The following is an 18414-nucleotide window of genomic DNA, read 5'->3' as shown; positions in this document are numbered from 1 at the left end:
ACCAATTTAAGCACATACAGAAATGAGTTTGCGTAATACACAATGAACTGTAAGACGCTAAGAAGTTCAAGAACCAGAGGGACCTTGGGGTGCATGCCCAAAGATCCTTGAAGGCAGCAGGACAGGTGGGTAAGGTGGTCAAGAAGAAATGTAATATTTGCTTTCAAAGCTGAGGCATAGAGCACAAGAGCAGGGAGGTGATACAAAATGCTCGTTCAGTCATGGCTGGAGTACTGTGTGCAATTCTGGTTAGTACACCATAAGAAGGATATGACTGCGCCAGAGAGGGTGCAGAGGAGATTCAACAGGATGTTTCCTGGGCTGGAGCCTTTCAGTTGTGAAGAGATGCTGGTTAGGCTGGGGTTGTTTTCCTTGGAGCAGAGGAGGCTGAGGGGGGACATGATCGAGGTGTACAAAATTATGAGGAACATAGATAGGGCGGAGAGGATGAAACTTTTCCCCTTAGTAGAGGTGTCACTAACCAGGGGATATAGATTTAAAGTAAGGAGCAGGAGACTTAAAGGGGATTTAAGGAAAACCTTTTCACCAAGAGGATGGTGGGAAATGGAACTCACTGCCTGAAAACATTGTCGAGGCTCGCAACATTTGAGAAGCATTTAGGTGAGCACTTCAAATGCCATGGGAAAAAAGGCTCTGGCCCAAGTACTGGAAAATGGGATTGGAATAGATGAGTGCTTGATGGCTGGCAGAAACACAATGTACTGAAGGGCCTACTTATGTGCTATAAAACGCCATGACCACGAGATATTGCCATCTAATCTGCTTGAGTACATTTGGTTAACAGATAAATATTGGCCAGGCCCCAAAATAATCCTGTGGGATCTTTTGCGACCACCAGAGGGAATGGAGCAGGCTTTGGATTTCCATCTGATCCTAAAGCCAGCACCTCCAACAGTACAGAAGTCCCTCAGTTCCTCACTGGAACGTCAGCCTAGATTTGCTGCTTAAAATCTTTGGAGTAGAATCTGAACATTTTGTCTCAGGCAAGCATGCTGTAGAGACATTTCACATTTGTGAAAACTGTGGTAATTGCTACTTCTTCAAAATAAAATGAAAGTCTGGAGAATATCTGATTGAAAGTAAGATGGACTCACAGTTCAAGGTTGAACATGTTGGGTCTTAGGAGTTCAAAGGATTGTGAGGTGATCTTGTCAAAACATATAAGATCCCGAGGGGACATGACAGGTTGGACATCAGAAGGAATTTTCTTCTTGTGGGGAGACTGGATCTAAAGGACACAGCTTAAAAGTAAAAGGGCTCCCTTTTAAGATAGAGATGAAGTATTTATTTTTCTCTCAGAGGGTACCTGATCTGTGGAATTCTCTTCTGCTCTCTGAGCCTGACTTTACCAGTAATACCGAATGGTGTGGAGCAGAGTGGATGGTGTCATGATATTCAGATGAACATCACAGCACGTACACACAGACATAATGATGGACAGATCAACGGACCAATCAACACACAAAACACGACAGCCAATCAGGGACAAGAGCATACACAGTACAAAGCAGGGAACACAACACATCCTGGGCACTCGAGCAGGACAGGGCTCAGGGCACAGACCTCATTGCCAGCCACTCGGGTTCACCATGTGCTGAATACCAGAGTTTAATATGTTAATAGTTCATTGAAATAAAACTGCGTTGTACCATTCGCAACCGTGTTGGTTCGTCTGTGTATCAGAGTACCCAACACTTCAGGGGGAAGACAGGACACGGCTCCATTTTACATTATTAGCTGCTGCATGGTGAGTTTAATGGTCAAGTGTGAATGTTAGTGAATAAGTGCTAGTGAATGGGTGCTAGTGGATAGATGTTAGTTGATGAGTGAATGAGTGAGCGCAAATCGCTCGCCTTTCTTAAAATTATACCCTAAGATTTTTCTCTCTATCAATTCCTGGATAGCTATTCAGGTAAAAACATCCAAAATGTCCAAAGTCTTTAACTCTAACAAAGTGGTTTGCATTGTCATATCACAGTACCAGGGTCCCAAGTTCGAATCCCGCTTGGGTTACCATCCGTGCGGAGTCTGCACATTCTCCCCGTGTCTGCGTGGGTTTCCTCCGGGTGCTCCGGTTTCCTCTCACACGTCCTGAAAGACATGCTTGTGAGGTGAATTGGACATTCTGAATTCTCCCTCCGTGTACCCGAACAGACGTCGGAGTGTGGCAACCAGGGGATTTTCACAGTAATGTTAATGTAAGCCTATGCTTCATTGCTTCATTGCAATGTTAATGTAAGCCTACTTGTGACAATAATAAAGATTATTATTAACTCAGAGCCAGCGAGATTTGCAGATGGTCCTGGGGAGTAGGGGGATTGCCATCAGAAGGTTAAACGTCCTGGGCAATTCCTTGAAAGATCAATGATTCAGGACTTCTGTACATCTTTGGTCATACATCTGGGCTGGAACTCTCTGGCTGTTGGGATTCTCTTTCCAGCCAGCAGCGCAACCCACCGCGGGTTTCCTGGAGGCGTAGGGTGGCTTCAATGGGAAGTCCCACTGATAAGCAGCGGGAGTAGAGAATCCCGCCACCAGTGAATGGTGCGCCATCAAGAAGCACGTGGCTGGGGGACCGGCGAATCCAGCCCCTGGTCTCCAGAAACCAGACAATTTGGGCCTCCATATACCCAATCAAAATGTCTTCTTCATCACCTCATTGAAGACTGAAGAACCCAAACTGCCCCACTCTTTCCTGAGGCCACTTTTAAGATTAATTCTCCTTGTGGCAATGTTCTGCCTCTCTTCTAGTGCCAATAAAACTACCTTGTGCACCATGTGGAGTAAAGTGACCCAGGTTTCTACATTTTCTTTGATGGTCCATCTGGATAAAACTTAACATTGCAAAGCTTTGTCTGACTCCTACAGTGATGAGTGAATATTCATAACCAATAGGATTCTGCATAATTTTTTTTCAATCAATCTCATTGTTTTGAACTGTACGGAACGCCAGTGTTAAGGTAATTTTCAATGTTAAGCATGCATTTTCCAGTTCATTGAGCAAAGGAAGATATTAAGGGAAGGAAAACAGAAATTTGCAGAAAAATAATTAGCATCAAAGGAAATGATATATTAGTCGTCGGAATAAATCTTTTGAACATAAATTCCCATTGAGTAACGGCATTCAACTAGTTAGCCCTCAAAGATGGATTCATGATGTGCAACTAAGCTGCACCTATTGATTGCAATGCACACCAATGCAGTACTTACCTGCTCATTAAAATGATTTGTGTGGGAAGCCAGCATGAACAGTGCTGTTCATTGGCTGGATGAGTCAGCGTATGGCCCAGTTATTCCAAACTGCTGTTCCGAAGGCGGAGATGCACTGTGGCTGCAAGCAGCTGCTGAGAATCGAGCAATGAAGAAAATGTTTGTTTCAAACATCCCGAACAACAAGAACACAAAAGAGAACCTTAATGATGGCTAAACCATCATTAAATTGCAAGCCGAGAAATAGGAATGCAAAGGAACATGAAGGGATGTGTATATGTCAGATAAAGACAACCGGGAACCAAAGATAAATCTTGGGTTGTTATAGGATCAACGGCACATAGAATCATAGACTGAATCATACAGTACAGAAGAGGACCTGCGACCCATCCATCCTGCAAGGAACAAAGAACAATACAGCACAGGGACAGGCCCTCGGCCCTCCAAGCCTGTACCGGTCATGATATCAACCTTTGCCAAAACCCTCAGCACTTCCTTGAGCCGTATCCCTCTATACCCATCCTATTTATGTGTTTGTCAAGATGCCCTTTGTACGCCATTGATGTATCTGCTTCTACAACCTCCCCTGGCAACACGTTCCAGGCACTCACCACTCTCTGCGTAAAAAACCTGCCTCGCACATCTCCTCTAAACCTTGCCCCATGGACCTTAAACCTATGCCCCCTGGTGACTGATCCCTCCACCCTGGGAAAGAGTGCCTGTCCATCCACTCTATCCATGCTCCTCATAATCTTGTAGACCTCTATCAGGTCACCCCTCAATCTCCGTCTTTCTAATGAAAACAGTCCGAGTCTATTCATACTCTCCACCAAGCTAACACCCTCCAGACCAGGTAAACATCCTGGTAAACCTCCTCTGCACCCTCTCCAAAGCCTCCACATCCTTCTGGTAGTGTGGTGACCAGAATTGTGCGCAATATTCCAACTGTGGCCTTTCCAAGGTTCTATACAACTGTAGCATGACTTGCCAGTGACCCAAAAAACCCAACGCTAATCGACACGAAACCCACTTCCCAGGACTCGCTCCATAGCCTTGAAGTTATGACATTTCAAGTGCTCATCCATGTACTTTTTGAAGATTTTGAGGTTTCCTGCCTCACTACCCTCCCAGGCAGTGCATTCCAGATTCACACCGCCCTCTGGGTGAAAAATGTTTCCTCAAATCTCCTCTAAACCTCCTGCCTTTAATCTTAAAATGATGCCCCCTTATTATTGACCTTTCAACTGAGGCGAACAGCTGCTTTCTATCCACCCTCAAAATCTTGTACACCTCAGTCAGGTCCCATCACATCCTTCTCTGCTCCAAAGAAAACAACCCCACCCTAGCCAGCCTCTCATCGTAGCTAAGACGCTTCATCCCAGGCAACACCCTGGTGAATCTCCTCTGCACACCCTCTAGCGCAATTGCATCCTTCCTATAGTGGGGTGACCAGAACTGAACACAATATACTAGCTGTGGCCTAACCAAAGTCCTGTACAACTCCAACATAACCTGCCTGCTGTTATGATCTGTGCCACATCTGATAAACATGATGTGGAGATGCTGGCGTTGGACTGGGAGCACAGTACGAAGTCTTACAACACCAGGTTAAAGTCCAACAGGTTTGTTTCGATGTCACTAGCTTTCGGAGCGCAGCTCCTTCCTCAGGTGAATGAAGAGGTATGTTCCAGAAACACATATACAGACAAATTCAAAGATGCCAAACAATGCTTGGAATGCGACCATTAGCAGGTGATTAAATCTTTACAGATCCAGAGATGGGGTAACCCCAGGTTAAAGAGGTGTGAATTACATCAAGCCAGGACAGTTGGTAGGATTTCGCAGGCCAGATGGTGGGGGATGAATGTAATGTGACATGAATCCCAGGTCCCGGTTGAGGCCGCACTCATGTGTGCGGAACTTGGCTATAAGTTTCTGCTCGGCGATTCTGCGTTGTCGTGCGTCCTGAAGGCCGCCTTGGAGAACGCTTACCCGGAGATCAGAGGCTGAATGCCCTTGACTGCTGAAGTGTTCTCCGACTGGAAGGGAACATTCCTGCCTGGTGATTGTTGCGCGATGCCCATTCATTCGTTGTCGCAGCATCTGCATGGTCTCGCCAATGTACCACGCTTCGGGACATCCTTTCCTGCAGCGTATGAGGTAGACAACGTTGGCCGAGTCGCACGAGTACGTACCGCGTACCTGGTGGGTGGTGTTCTCACGTGTAATAGTGGTATCCATGTCGATGATCTGGCACGTCTTGCAGAGATTGCCATGGCAGGGTTGTGTGGTGTCGTGGTCACTCTTCTGAAGACTGGGTAGTTTGCTGCAAACAATGGTTCGTTTGAGGTTGCGCGGTTGTTTGAAGGCAAGTAGTGGGGGTGTGGGGATGACCTTGGCAAGATGTTCATCGTCATCAATGACGCGTTGAAGGCTGTGAAGAAGATGACGTAGTTTCTCCGCTCCGGGGAAGTACTGGACGACGAAGGGTATTCTGTCGGTTGTGTCCCATGTTTGTCTTCTGAGGAGGTCGGTGCGGTTTTTCGCTGTGGCGCGTTGGAACTGTCGATCGATGAGTCGAGTACCATATCCCGTTCGTACGAGGGCATCTTTCAACGTCTGTAGATGTCTGTTACGCTCCTCCTCGTCTGAGCAGATCCTGTGTATACGGAGCGCTTGTCCATAGGGGATGGCTTCTTTAATGTGTTTAGGGTGGAAGCCACTACTTGCCTTCAAACAACCGCGCAACCTCAAACGAACCATTGTTTGCAGCAAACTACCCAGTCTTCAGAACAGTGACCACGACACCACACAACCCTGCCATGGCAATCTCTGCAAGACGCGCGACAACGCAGAATCGCCGAGCAGAAACTTATAGCCAAGTTCCGCACACATGAGTGCGGCCTCAACCGGGACCTGGGATTCATGTCACATTACATTCATCCCCCACCATCTGGCCTACGAAATCCTACCAACTGTCCTGGCTTGATGTAATTCACACCTCTTTAACCTGGGGTTACCCCATCTCTGGATCTGTAAAGATTTAATCACCTGCTAATGGTCGCATTCCAAGCATTGTTTGGCATCTTTGAATTTGTCTATATATGTGTTTCTGGAACACACATCTGATAAAGGCAAGTGTTCCGTGTGCCTTCTTAACTACTTCTTAACTGCCTTCAGTGGGATTAGTGTTTTTTTTTTCAGTAAGCCAATTTTGGACCCAACATTCCACACTATTCTGAATCCCATGTGCTTTTACCTTCTTTATCAGTCTCCCATGTGGGACCTTGTCAAAGGCTTTGCTGAAATCCATATAGACGACATCAAGTGCACCACCCTCATCTACACGCCTGGTCACCTCCTCAAAAAATTCAATCAAATCTGTTAGCCATGACCTCCCTCTAACAAAGCCATGCTGATTGCCCCTGTTGAAACCTTGGGCGGGATTCTCCCATCGGGCAGCTAAGTGCCGACGCCGGTGTAAAAACGGGAGAGGTTTGCTCTGGATTCGGCGCCCATTCCGAGACCCGATTCTCCGGGCCACAGTGGGGTAACACGGCGCTGGAGCGGCCCACACCGCTCCAGCTGCCATTCCTTGCGTGAACCCGCCACCGCGAGGTCCGCGCATGCGCAGTTGGCCCGGCGCCAACTAGTGCATGCGCAGTGACCTTCTTCCCTGCGCCAGCCCCGACCCCAAATGTTGCAGGGCTACCGGGGCCGGCGTGGAGGAAAGGAGGTACCCCAACAGAGAAGTCGGCCCGCCAATTGGTGGGACCCGATCGCGGGCCGTGCCACTACGGAGGGCCCCCCCACCTGGGATCGCCCCCCCCCCCACCCACCCCACAGGCCGCCCCCATACCCTTCAACACCGATGTACCGCCGACTCAGAGGATGTTAGAACAGCGCCAGTGGGACTCAGCTTTTTGTTGACGGCCGCTCGGCCCATCTGGGCCGGAGAATCGGCGCGCAACCCGTGCCAGCCCGGGCCGGAGAGTCGGGGCATACTCCGACCGGCGCCGCGCCGTCCACGCCAGCCTCAGTGGCGCCAATTGTCCGCTCTGTGGAGAATTGCATCCCGGCATCGAGGCGGCATGGCGCGATTCGCGCGGACCGCCAGCGATTCTCCGACCCGGTGGGGGGGTCGGAGAATTCCGCTACTTGCATCTCCAAGTGGAGATTGATTCGGTCCTTCAAATTCTTTTACGATACTTTCCCTACCACTCATGTGAGACTCACTGGTCTTTAATTCCCTGGCTTATCTCTACCACCCTTTAGCGGAACCCTCCAATCTTTTGGCAACTCCCCTGTGGCCAGACTGGAATAAAAAAATTTGTGTCAGAGCCCCTGAAATCTCCTCCCTTGCCTCCTACACCAGCCTTGGATATAACTCATCCGGATCTACAGATCCATCCATTTCTAAGCCAGCCAAAACCTTCAGTACCTCCTCACTCCCGATGTCAACCTGCTCTAGAACCTCACTGTCCCTCTGTCTGAATTCCGCACCAAAGTGAAGACAGATGTGAAGTACTCACTTAACAGCCTTCCAATGTGATCCGGCTTGACACACAGATTACCCCCTTGATCCCTAACGAGTCCTACTCTTTCCCTGGTCATTCTCTTCCCCTTGATATACTACTGGAATGTAGTACAGACTTGATGGAAGACACCGCTGAACAGGTGTAAGTGAAAGGGTTCCAATAAAGGTAACAAAACATAAATAACAAGGGCTCTTAACCGGCTTGAAGATACGAGTCATTATGAGAATCACAAAGAAAGCATGAACATGAGGAATAGACAGTAGCAGCTAATATAATGTTCACTGCAGTGAGTTAGGACAGACGTCTCCTGGTGTAATGAAGAGAAGGCATCTGAAAGGTGTTTGTCATGTTATGTACACTGGGATAACACAGGCTGCAACTGGATGCAGCTTTAACCAAAAGATTAGTTCAATCTGATTTATTGAACCAGTAGCACAGTTAGCACAGTTCTCCATGAGTTCAACTCTCTGCTAACCTAAGTGTGGCTACTCTGTCTGACTGAACCAGACTCACTCTTAGCCACGTGCTGGAGGTGTGATACTGTACATACACCCTGACTCACTCTGTAGATGTTCATCAGTGGAAAGAGGCAGAGTGTGAGCGCCTCGTGCCTTTTATAGTGAGATACAACTCCTGAGTGTCCTGGTTACTCATTGGTCATGTCCTGTTCTCTGTGTTCATTAGCTGCCTGTCTGTGCCTGACTGTACATCATTATCTGCATGTCTGCATATCATGACAGTGTTCATTAACCATTGGGCACTTCAAGGCACCAGAATTGGTTCAGTGTTCATTGTTAAATAGAAGAGCTTTGTGAGAATTAGGTATTTGTATGCTTCCACTCAATCGTTACAGGACAACAAACACCACTCACACCTCCCACATTGTGTGTTCGAAAGTCATAAATAATTCTTATGGTAGGAAGTGAATCTGTCCTTGGGAAAAGTGAGGACTGGTACAACATGGGAAAGTGCAGCTTCCAAGGTTTTCCTGCACTGTGCTGGAGTTCTTCTTGGAGGTGGTGGATTGGAGGAGAAATGTCCTCTGTCTGCAAAGGGTCAGGAGGCCTTTCAGACACAAAGGCAATGGGAGCAGATTGCAGTGGAAGTCAATGCCAAGAATCAAGACCTGAGGTTTTGGATGCAGTGCCACAAGAAATTCAATGACCACGCATGAATGGTCAAGGTCAGTGAATGCATTTCCAAATTCCATCTCCTACCTACTGCAGCATTAGCCTCGGCCACTCATCACACCTCCATAACTCCCTATCAATAATCTCCTTCAATCACAACTCGTACCAAACATACATGGCATCACTTCACCCTGATACCCTTAGCACTGCTGCAAGCTTCATACAGACATTGCACATGCTGTCAGTTATTCAACCATGGCACCACACACAAAACGATTGCCTGACACACACTGACCAATTCACCCATCTCTTACAGGACAAAGTGGCACACAACCAGAGGCAGCGGGACCTAACTGAGTAGGCATGACAAAAGGCACCCCCTATTCCTCATAGAGGGGATAGTGCTCATCATTATTGGATGGATCATTGCTCATGCCATGGGCTGTGGCAGGGCTGAAACAATCAAAACTCCACTACTGCCCCTTGTTATTTCTCTGCCAGCCAGCCAACTCAAACTGCTGCTGTCCATGCTGAGATGGTGCAGTCCACAGCTGTGACTTTTAGCCCAGAGCTGCTAGAAACCGTCCTCCCATGCCTCTTAAGAGTCTGCCCTGTCATAATATACACCAGTATATCATGGTGCAGACACACACACTGATGGACACACAGCAAGACCAATCAACACACACAACAGCGCAGCCAATCACCCATTGGAGCACACTCACTATATAGACTGAGGGCATCAGAGTTCCCGCTCATTCGGGATGCAGCCTCTCAGAAGGACAGAGCTTACAGCTTACAGCACAGATCTTCACCATGTGCTGAGTGCATAGACTGGTTAGGACAGGCATAGGTCTTTAGTTTAATCTACCATTGTGTTAGCCCACAGTGAAAGTGTGTTCAACAGTTTCTAACTTAATAAAATAGTGTTGTACTATTTTAAGTGTTGGTGGCCTGTATGTGTTCCACGGATCCAGAGCACCCAACACATCATGGTACCAGGAGTTGAGGGATGTTAGAACTTCTTAGACATACCTACAAGTGATCTGCCTTCCACCAGCATACAGTCATCCTGCAAAATGGACAGCGTCCGCCCGCCGCCGCTCCGCATCACTGGTAACCTAGGGGCCAACTGGAAGATATTCAAACAACGCTTCCAGCTCTACCTTCAAGCCATAGACGGGGAAGCGGCCTCAGACACCAGGAAGATCGCTCTCTTCCTATCCACGGGGGAACATGCCATCCACATTTTCAATTCTCTCACCTTTGCTGATGGTGAAGATAAATCAAAATTCAAGACGGTCCTCCTTAAGTTTGATAGTGACTGTGACATCGAGGTCAATGAAAGTTTCGAGCGCTATGTATTCCAACAGCGTTTGCAGGGTAAGGATGAACCTTTCCAGTCCTTTCTCACTCACCTCCGCATCCTTGCGCAGTCCTGTAATTACCGGCCAACCTCCAACTCCATGATACGCGACCAGATCGCTTTCGGTGTTCACTCGGACCCCCTATGCCAGCAGCTCCTCAACGTAAAGCATCTCACCCTAGCGACCGCCATCGAGACCTGCGTGCTACATGAACACGCCACTAGTAGGTATTCCCACATCCAAGCGGCTGAAATGGCGCAGCAAGGTCCCCACGAGGCAGAACGTGTCCAAGCAATCGACCAACTCCAGGGCCTCAGCCTGGATGAGGGCGGCCATTTTGGGTGCTTTTCATGGACTCCCGCGCTTGTGCGCACCGAACGAGGGGCCGGCGACGTCGACGAGCGTACTGCACAGGCACGCACCACGTGCGACCGCACCGAGCATGCGCGGTGGCGCAGCGAACGTACTGTGTAGCCACCTAAAATGGCTGATTGCCGAGTAAAATGGTCAAACCCCGATCTAAAATGGCGAACGAAAGAGGCTGATGGAGAAAATCAGCCAACTGGACTCAAACGGACAGCTGCAGGCAGAACAGTGTATTCGGCTCTGGGGAAGTCGGCCCAGACCGATATCTGCAACCATTAACAGCACATCAACCCAGCCATCTGCATATTAAGCAGCCATCCCCGGGAACAATTGCTACACATTAGCAACATAAAGCCGATCCAGACTTTTCGGCGCCAGCAGTGGCTGAGACAAAGAAAGGTGGACAACCACCCCCCGATCAAGGAATTGCCACATTATTGGAGCATATCGAACCAAGTGATTGGGACCAAGTCCAATCACTTGGAACCAGGGTCAAGGTCCGCCCCGAGAGGCGGGAACCCCCTGGGAACTATAAAAATAGGGGCCAAGTTCAGATCGACCCTTCTTCTCCTACTCGCAACCTTCGAGACCCTTCGACGAAGAAACAAGTAAGTGTTACTCCAGCAATCGCTACCAGATAGGTGCTCCAGACTATCGACTCGTACCAGCCTTTTTGAATGCCGCAGGCCAGACCCAATTCGATAGACCATTCGTTTCCCTGACCTGGTGGGCCATCACCAAAGTTAAGTATTGGCCTTTAGTGGTAGGTAATAGTCTAGAAGTAGGATTATTGTATAAATATTTATTGCTGTATATAATAAATGATCGTTGATTTAACTTTTACTAAGCGGTGTGCTGCATTATTAATCATTACTGGAGCTTGAACCACGTGGCGGTATCAGAAAGATACCTGCCGACTCATGAGCAAAGGTGGCAGAATTACAGCTAATAAAACTAAGGCTAATAAGAGCAACAACTGACGCTACAACATGCTGCAACTGTGGCTCCACCCACTTAAAGCGGCAATGTCGTGCCGAATCCCGACGATGCCTGAGATGTGGCAAACTTGGCCACTATGCTGCTTTATGCAGATCAGCTCAGCCTGCCAACTCTCGTCGCTCCAGCCAGCCTCGCAGAAATGTCCGGGCCATTCAACCCACGGTCACCGAGCCCGATTCGGACCTGCTACCCAATATTGACACCGAGGACCCGAAAGCGCCTTTTCGAGTCGGTGTCATTACAAAAAACAGGGTGTCCCCGAAGAAAAGAATCCAGCCTTTATCGATATCCAGCATCGATCTGCACGATGAGTGGTGTGCCACCCTTACGGTCAACCGGTCCGAAATACGATTCCGCCTGGACACCGGTGCCTCCGCCAATCTCCTTCGTGTCAAACCAGCCATCCTGCCATCAGCCTGCCAGCTATTAGATTATAATGGCAATGCCATTGCTGCCAGCGGCTCATGCCAATTTGAAGTGACGCACAAGTCACGCAAAGCCATCCTTCCCTTTGAAATCGTGGGCTCCTCGAAAGCCTCCCTGCTTGGCGCGCAGGCATGCAATCTGTTGAACCTAGTTCAGAGAGTTCACTCTCTCTCTCCTGCTGACGAGTCTGCCTGTCAGGACACTGACTTCAGGGCACAGCTCAACGCCATTATCAACCAGTACCACGACGTCTTCGAGGGCATGTGCATGCTCCCGTACACCTACAAGATTTTATTAAAACAGAATGCCACGCCTGTGGTTCATGCACCTCGCAGGGTCCCAGCACCCCTTAAGGACTGCCTCAAGCAGCAGCTGCAGGACCTCCAGAACCAAGGAGTGATTTCCGAAGTCATGGAACCGACCGACTGGGTCAGTTCCATGGTATGTGTAAAAAAGCCTTGAGAATTGAGAATTTGCATTGAACCCAAGGAACTAAATTGCAATATTATGAGAGAGCACTATCCAATTCCCAAGCGCGAAGAGCTCACATGTGAGATGGCTCCCGCCAAGCTCTTTACCAAACTCAAAGCCTCTAAAGGATTCTGGCAAATCCAGCTCGATAAATCCAGCAGGAAACTCTGCACATTTAACACTCCCTTTGGCAGATATGGGGCATCATTCTCCGACCCCCCGCCGGGTTGGAGAATCGCCGGGGGCAGCCGCGAATCCCGCCCCCGCCGGTTGCCGAAGTCTCCGGCACTGGATATTCGGCGGGGGCGAGAATCGGGCCGCGCCGGTTGGCGGGCCCCCCCGCTCGATTCTCCGGCCCGGATGGGCCGAAGTCCCGCCGATAAATTGCCTGTCCCGCCGGCGTGGATTAAACCAACTTTTGAACGGCGGGACAAGGCGACGTGGCGGGCTCCGGGGTCCTGGGGGGGGCGTGGGGTGATCTGGCCCCGGGGGGTGCCCCCACGGTGGCCTGGCCCGCGATCGGGGCCCACCGATCCGCGGGCGGGCCTGTGCAGTGGGGGCACTCTTTCCCTTCCGCCTCCGCCACGGTCTCCACCATGGCAGAGGCGGAAGAGACTCCCTCCACTGCGCATGCGTGGGAAACTGTCAGCGGCCGCTGACGCTCCCGCGCATGCACCGCCCGGGGATGTCATTTCCACACCAGCTGGCGGGGCAACAAAGGCCGTTTCCGCCAGCTGGCGGGGCAGAAATTCCTCCAGCGTCGGCCTAGCCCCTCAATGTTGGGGCTCGGCCCCCAAAGATGCGGAGCATTCCGCACCTTTGCAGCAGCGCGATGCCCATCTGATTGGCGCCGTTTTGGGCGCCAGTCGCCGGACAACGCGCCGTTTTGGGAGAATTTCGCCCATGGTTACAACAGGATGCCGTTCGGGATCATATCTGCATCAGAAGTGTTCCATAGGACTATGGAACAAATGATGGAAGGTATTGAAGGTGTTCGCGTCTATGTTGATGACATAATCATTTGGTCCACCATCCCGCAGGAGTATGTTAGTTGCCTCCAGCGCGTATTCAAACGTATACCTGAGCATGGCCTCCGCCTCAACAGGGCCAAATGCTCTTTTGGTCAGACAGAACTTAAGTTTCTCCGGAACAACATCTCCCATTTGGGTGTGCAGCTGGATGCGGACAAGGTAGCTGCCATCACAGCTATGAAAACACCAGAGGACAAGAAGACGGTCCTCCGATTTCTGGGCATGGTCAATTTATTAGGAAAATTCATCCCTCACCTCGCCTCTCATACCACGGCTTTCAGGAACCTGGTCAGGAAGACGACAGACTTCCAATGGCTCCCTGCTCACGAGGGCAAATGGAGAGAACTCAAGGCAAAACTGACCACGGCCCCGGTCTTAGTTTTTTTTTATCCATCAAAGGAGACCAAGATTTCGACCGATGCCAGTCAATCCGGCATTGGGGCAATGCTCCTTCAACGTGATGAGGCCTCATCATGGGCCCCCGTTGCATATGCGTCACGTGCGATGACCCCCACGGAGCAGCGCTACACGCAGATAGAAAAGGAGTGCCTGGGCCTTCAACCGGTGTTGTTCACGATTATGTCTACGGACTTCCTCAATTCACCGTTGAGACCGACCATCGCCCGCTGGTCAATATATTACAGAAAGACTTGAACGACATGACACCTCGCCTCCAGTGTATTCTTCTCAAGCTCCGGCGATATGACTTCCAGCTGGTATACACCCCAGGCCAGGACCTCATCATTGCTGACGCTCTCTCTAGGGAAGTCAACACTCCATGTGACCCAGCGGGATTTGTCTGCCAGGTTGACGCCCATGTGGCATTCGCGGCCTCCAATCTACCTGCCTCGGATGAACGCCTTGTCCAAATTCGCCGCGAGACGGCGGCTGACCCCTTGCTACAGCGTGTCATGTGCCACCTAACGGATGGGTGGCTCAAGGGTCAATCCCCTCAATTCTATAATGTCAGAGATGATCTGGCGGTAGTAGACAGGGTTTTTCATGTCCTGGAACAACTACACGCCGACGGGCCCGAGAGGCAGTGTACTGGCCCGGCATTAATGAGGACATAGCCAACAGTGCTCAACTGCCCCACTTGTCAGCGCTTCCAGCCGGCCCAACCACTTCAGACCTTGCAGCTCCATGAGTTGGTCACGTCACCCTGGACCAAGGTGGGCATCGACCTGTTCCACGCGCTGGGTAGAGACTATGTCCTGATCGTCGACTACTTTTCGAATTACCCGGAGTTGATACGGTTGCACGACCTCACCTCGTCTGCAGTCGTTCCTGCATGTAAAGAAACCTTTGCTCAACACGGCATCCTGTTCACGGTTATGTCGGACAATGGCCCCTGCTTTGCCAGCCAAGAATGGTCCAGCTTTGCCAGGTGGTACAATTTTGCCCATGTGACATCCAGTCCCCTGTACTCCCAATCCAACGGCAAAGCAGAGAAGGGAGTACATATCGTCAAACGGCTCCTATGCAAGGCTGCCAATGCTGGGTCTGATTTCTACCTTGCCTTGCTGGCCTATCGCTCCGCCCCGCTGTCCACTGGCCTGTCGCCAGCCCAGTTACTCACGAGTCGCACCCTGAGGACGACGGTGCCGTCCATCTATGTTCCAGACCTCGACCACGTTCCGGTCCTTCGCCGGATGCAGCTGTCTTGTGCACAACACAAGGCGGCTCATGACACCCGTGCAGCTGATCTCCCTGCTGTGGCTCCAGATGATAACGTCCACATCCAGTTCTGGATGGTGGCTGGTCTGCAACCGCTGTTGTCTTTCGGCAGGTGGCCCCCTGCTCGTTCCTGGTTCGTCTTGCTGCAATTGATGCGCCCTTCGTCTCGTTCCACGCTCGCCACGTGATCCTCCAGTGTCGCCTCACGCTCCTGCTGACCCTGCCACGGACTTTGCAGAGCTCCCTGTCCCTCTGCCTCCCCCTGACTTTGACGCAGTCCAGCCCGCTCCTGAACCGGCAGCTCTCGACCCACCCTTGAGGCGGTCAACCAGAATTCGTCGCCCACCTCAGAGACTAGATTTATGAACTATTCGAATTTATGGACTCTCTGAATTGTTTTGCTGCTTTGTTTGATCGTTTCCCTGGTTTGTATATAGTGTTGATCTCGTTACTCTTGTTGCATACTGCTTCTCTGCACCAGGCACCTTCCCATGTAAATAGCTTAGTTCTCATGTACGTAGTCCTGTAAATATGTCTTCGCACCCTACACGTAGTTAGGAACATTCTCACCACACATTATTTATTGCCACACACATATATTTTTTATAAAAGGGGGAATGTCATAATATACACCAGTATATCGTGGTGCAGACACACACACTGATGGACACACTGCAAGACCAATCAACACACACAACACCACAGCCAATCACCAGTTAGAGCACACTCACTATTGGGGCAGCACGGTAGCATAGTGGTTAGCACAATTGCTTCACAGCTCCAGGATTCCAGGTTTGATTCCAGCTTGGGTCACTGTCTGTGCGGAGTCTGCACGTCCTCCCCGTGTGTGCGTGGGTTTCCTCCGGGTGCTCAGGTTTCCTCCCACAGTCCACAGATGAGCAGGTTAGGTGGATTGGCCATGATAAATTGCCCTTAGTGTCCAAAATTGCCCTTAGTGTTGGGTGGGGTTACTGTGTTATGGGGATAGGGTGGAGGTGTTGACCTTGGGTAGGGTGCTCTTTCCAAGAGCCGGTGCAGACTCGATGGGCCGAATGGCCTCCTTCTGCACTGTACATTCTATGATATAGACAGAGGGCATCAGAGTTCCCGCTCATTCAGGATGCAGTCTCTCAGAAGGACAGAGCTTCCAGCTTACAGCACAGATCCTCACCATGTGTTGAGTGCATAGACTGGTTAGGACAGGCATAGGTCTTTAGTTTAATCGCACATCGTGTTAACCCACAGTGAAAGTATGTTCAACAGTTTCTAACTTAATAGTGTTGTACTATTTTAAATGTTGGTGGCCTGTATGTGTTCCACGGATCCAGAGCACCCAACACATCATGCCCCACTGAAAGTCAGCAGCTTTCAACAACCATGTTAAAGTCACTGGGGCAACATTGCACGTGAGGATGAAGACAAACAAATGGACACAGAAGACAGGCGTTGAGGGAAGGCACAAGAGTACTCAGTTTATATTTGTATGCATCATGGCATGGTTTCATCTCATTTTGCAGTGGCTATTATTTTTCATTATGGTCATGTGTAAGTTCTGATAGCAATGTATATTTATTTGGCACTTTTACATAATTAATGTCCCAAGGTGGTTAATATGAATGGTATAAATTAGACAATGAGCCAGATAATACAATGTTAGGAAATAGCCAAAATGCTGATCAAAGAGGTAGGTTAAAGAGGTAAGTTTTAATGGGGATCTTAAAGGAAAGTGACATCGAGATTTGGAGATGCTCACAGCTGTAATTCCAGAACTTCGGAACTGGCCACCAATGATGGTGCAGTTAAAACTAGGGATGCTCAAGCTGCCAGAATTGGATGAGCTTAGATATCTCGGAGGTTCGTGGGGCTAAAGCAAATTATTCAACTCAAGAAGGTCTGAGTTAAGCAGGGATTTGAAAACAAGGATCAGAATTCGAGGATCAAGGAGTTGCTTGGACCTGGAATCAAGAAAGCTCAGCAGTCACAGGAGAGATAGGGGAATGGGATTTGGTGCAAGTAAGGACAAGAACTATAGAGATTTGGGTAATCTTTAGTTTACAGAGGATGTAAAAGATTAGCCAGGAGTGTATTAGAATAGTCAAGTTTAACGACAATAAATGCAAGGATTCAGCTGGAAGTAAGCTGAGGCAGAGGTGAACTCAGGCAATGTTACAGAGGCGGATTTAAGCAGACATAGTGGTCATTGAATCATAGAATTTACAGTGCTGAAGGAGGCCATTCAGCCCATCAGGTCTGCACCGGCTCTTGGAAAGACTGAAGCCCACACCTCCATCCTAGCCGTAACCCAGTAACCCCATCTAAACGTTTGGACACGAAGGGGCAATTTAGCATGGCCAATTCACCTAACCTGCACATCTTTGAACTGTGGGAGGAAACCAAGGCACCCGGAGGAAACGGGGGGGGGGGGGGGGGGGATGCACGGGGACAACCTGCAAACTCCACACAGTCACCGGAGACTGGAATTGAACCCGAGTCCCTGGAGCTGTGAGGCAGCACTGCTAACCACTGTTCCACCTGTGTGATGCATATATGTGGTCAGAAGACAATCTCAGGGTCAGCTATGACAACAAAGTTGCGAACAGTCTTGCTTCGTCTCAGATAACTGGCAGGGAGAGGGACAGGGTCAGTAGCTGGGAATGGTGTTTGGAATGGAATTTGAAAACAATGGCATTAATCCTCACAATATTTAATTGCACTATTTATCCAATACTCGCAGCGGGATTCTCCGACCCCCCGCCGGGTCGGAGAATCCCCGGGGGAGGTGTGAATCCCGCCCCGCTGCTCCGAAGCCGGCTACCGTATTCACCGGCCGGCGAAAAATCCTGCCGACGGGAATAGCGGCATGCGCCTTGTAGAATTGCGAGAAGCGGCGCAACGTGGAGGGCCCCGGGGCTGCTTCAAATCACGGCCTGGGTCAAAGTCCCGGTCACGCCGGTATAAATTAAACATGCGTTTTAACGGCGCCAACCAGTCGTGCTGGCTGACGGCGGCGAGCGTGGAGGCAGGGGCCGGTGTGGGGTGGCCACCTGAGAGGAGGGGAGGGCAGTGCCGGGGATGGGAAGAGGAGTACCGGCGATGGGGAGGGCGGCGCCAGGGGGTGGGGAAGCCGGGGATGGGGAGGGGTTTGCCGGGGATGGGGAGGGGAGTGCCGGGGGGTGGG

The sequence above is a fragment of the Scyliorhinus torazame genome, chromosome 22 (assembly GCF_047496885.1).
Source record: "Scyliorhinus torazame isolate Kashiwa2021f chromosome 22, sScyTor2.1, whole genome shotgun sequence".
NCBI lineage: Eukaryota > Metazoa > Chordata > Chondrichthyes > Carcharhiniformes > Scyliorhinidae > Scyliorhinus > Scyliorhinus torazame.
The sequence above is the reverse complement of the archived record's forward strand: the minus strand, read 5'-3'. Positions refer to the sequence as shown.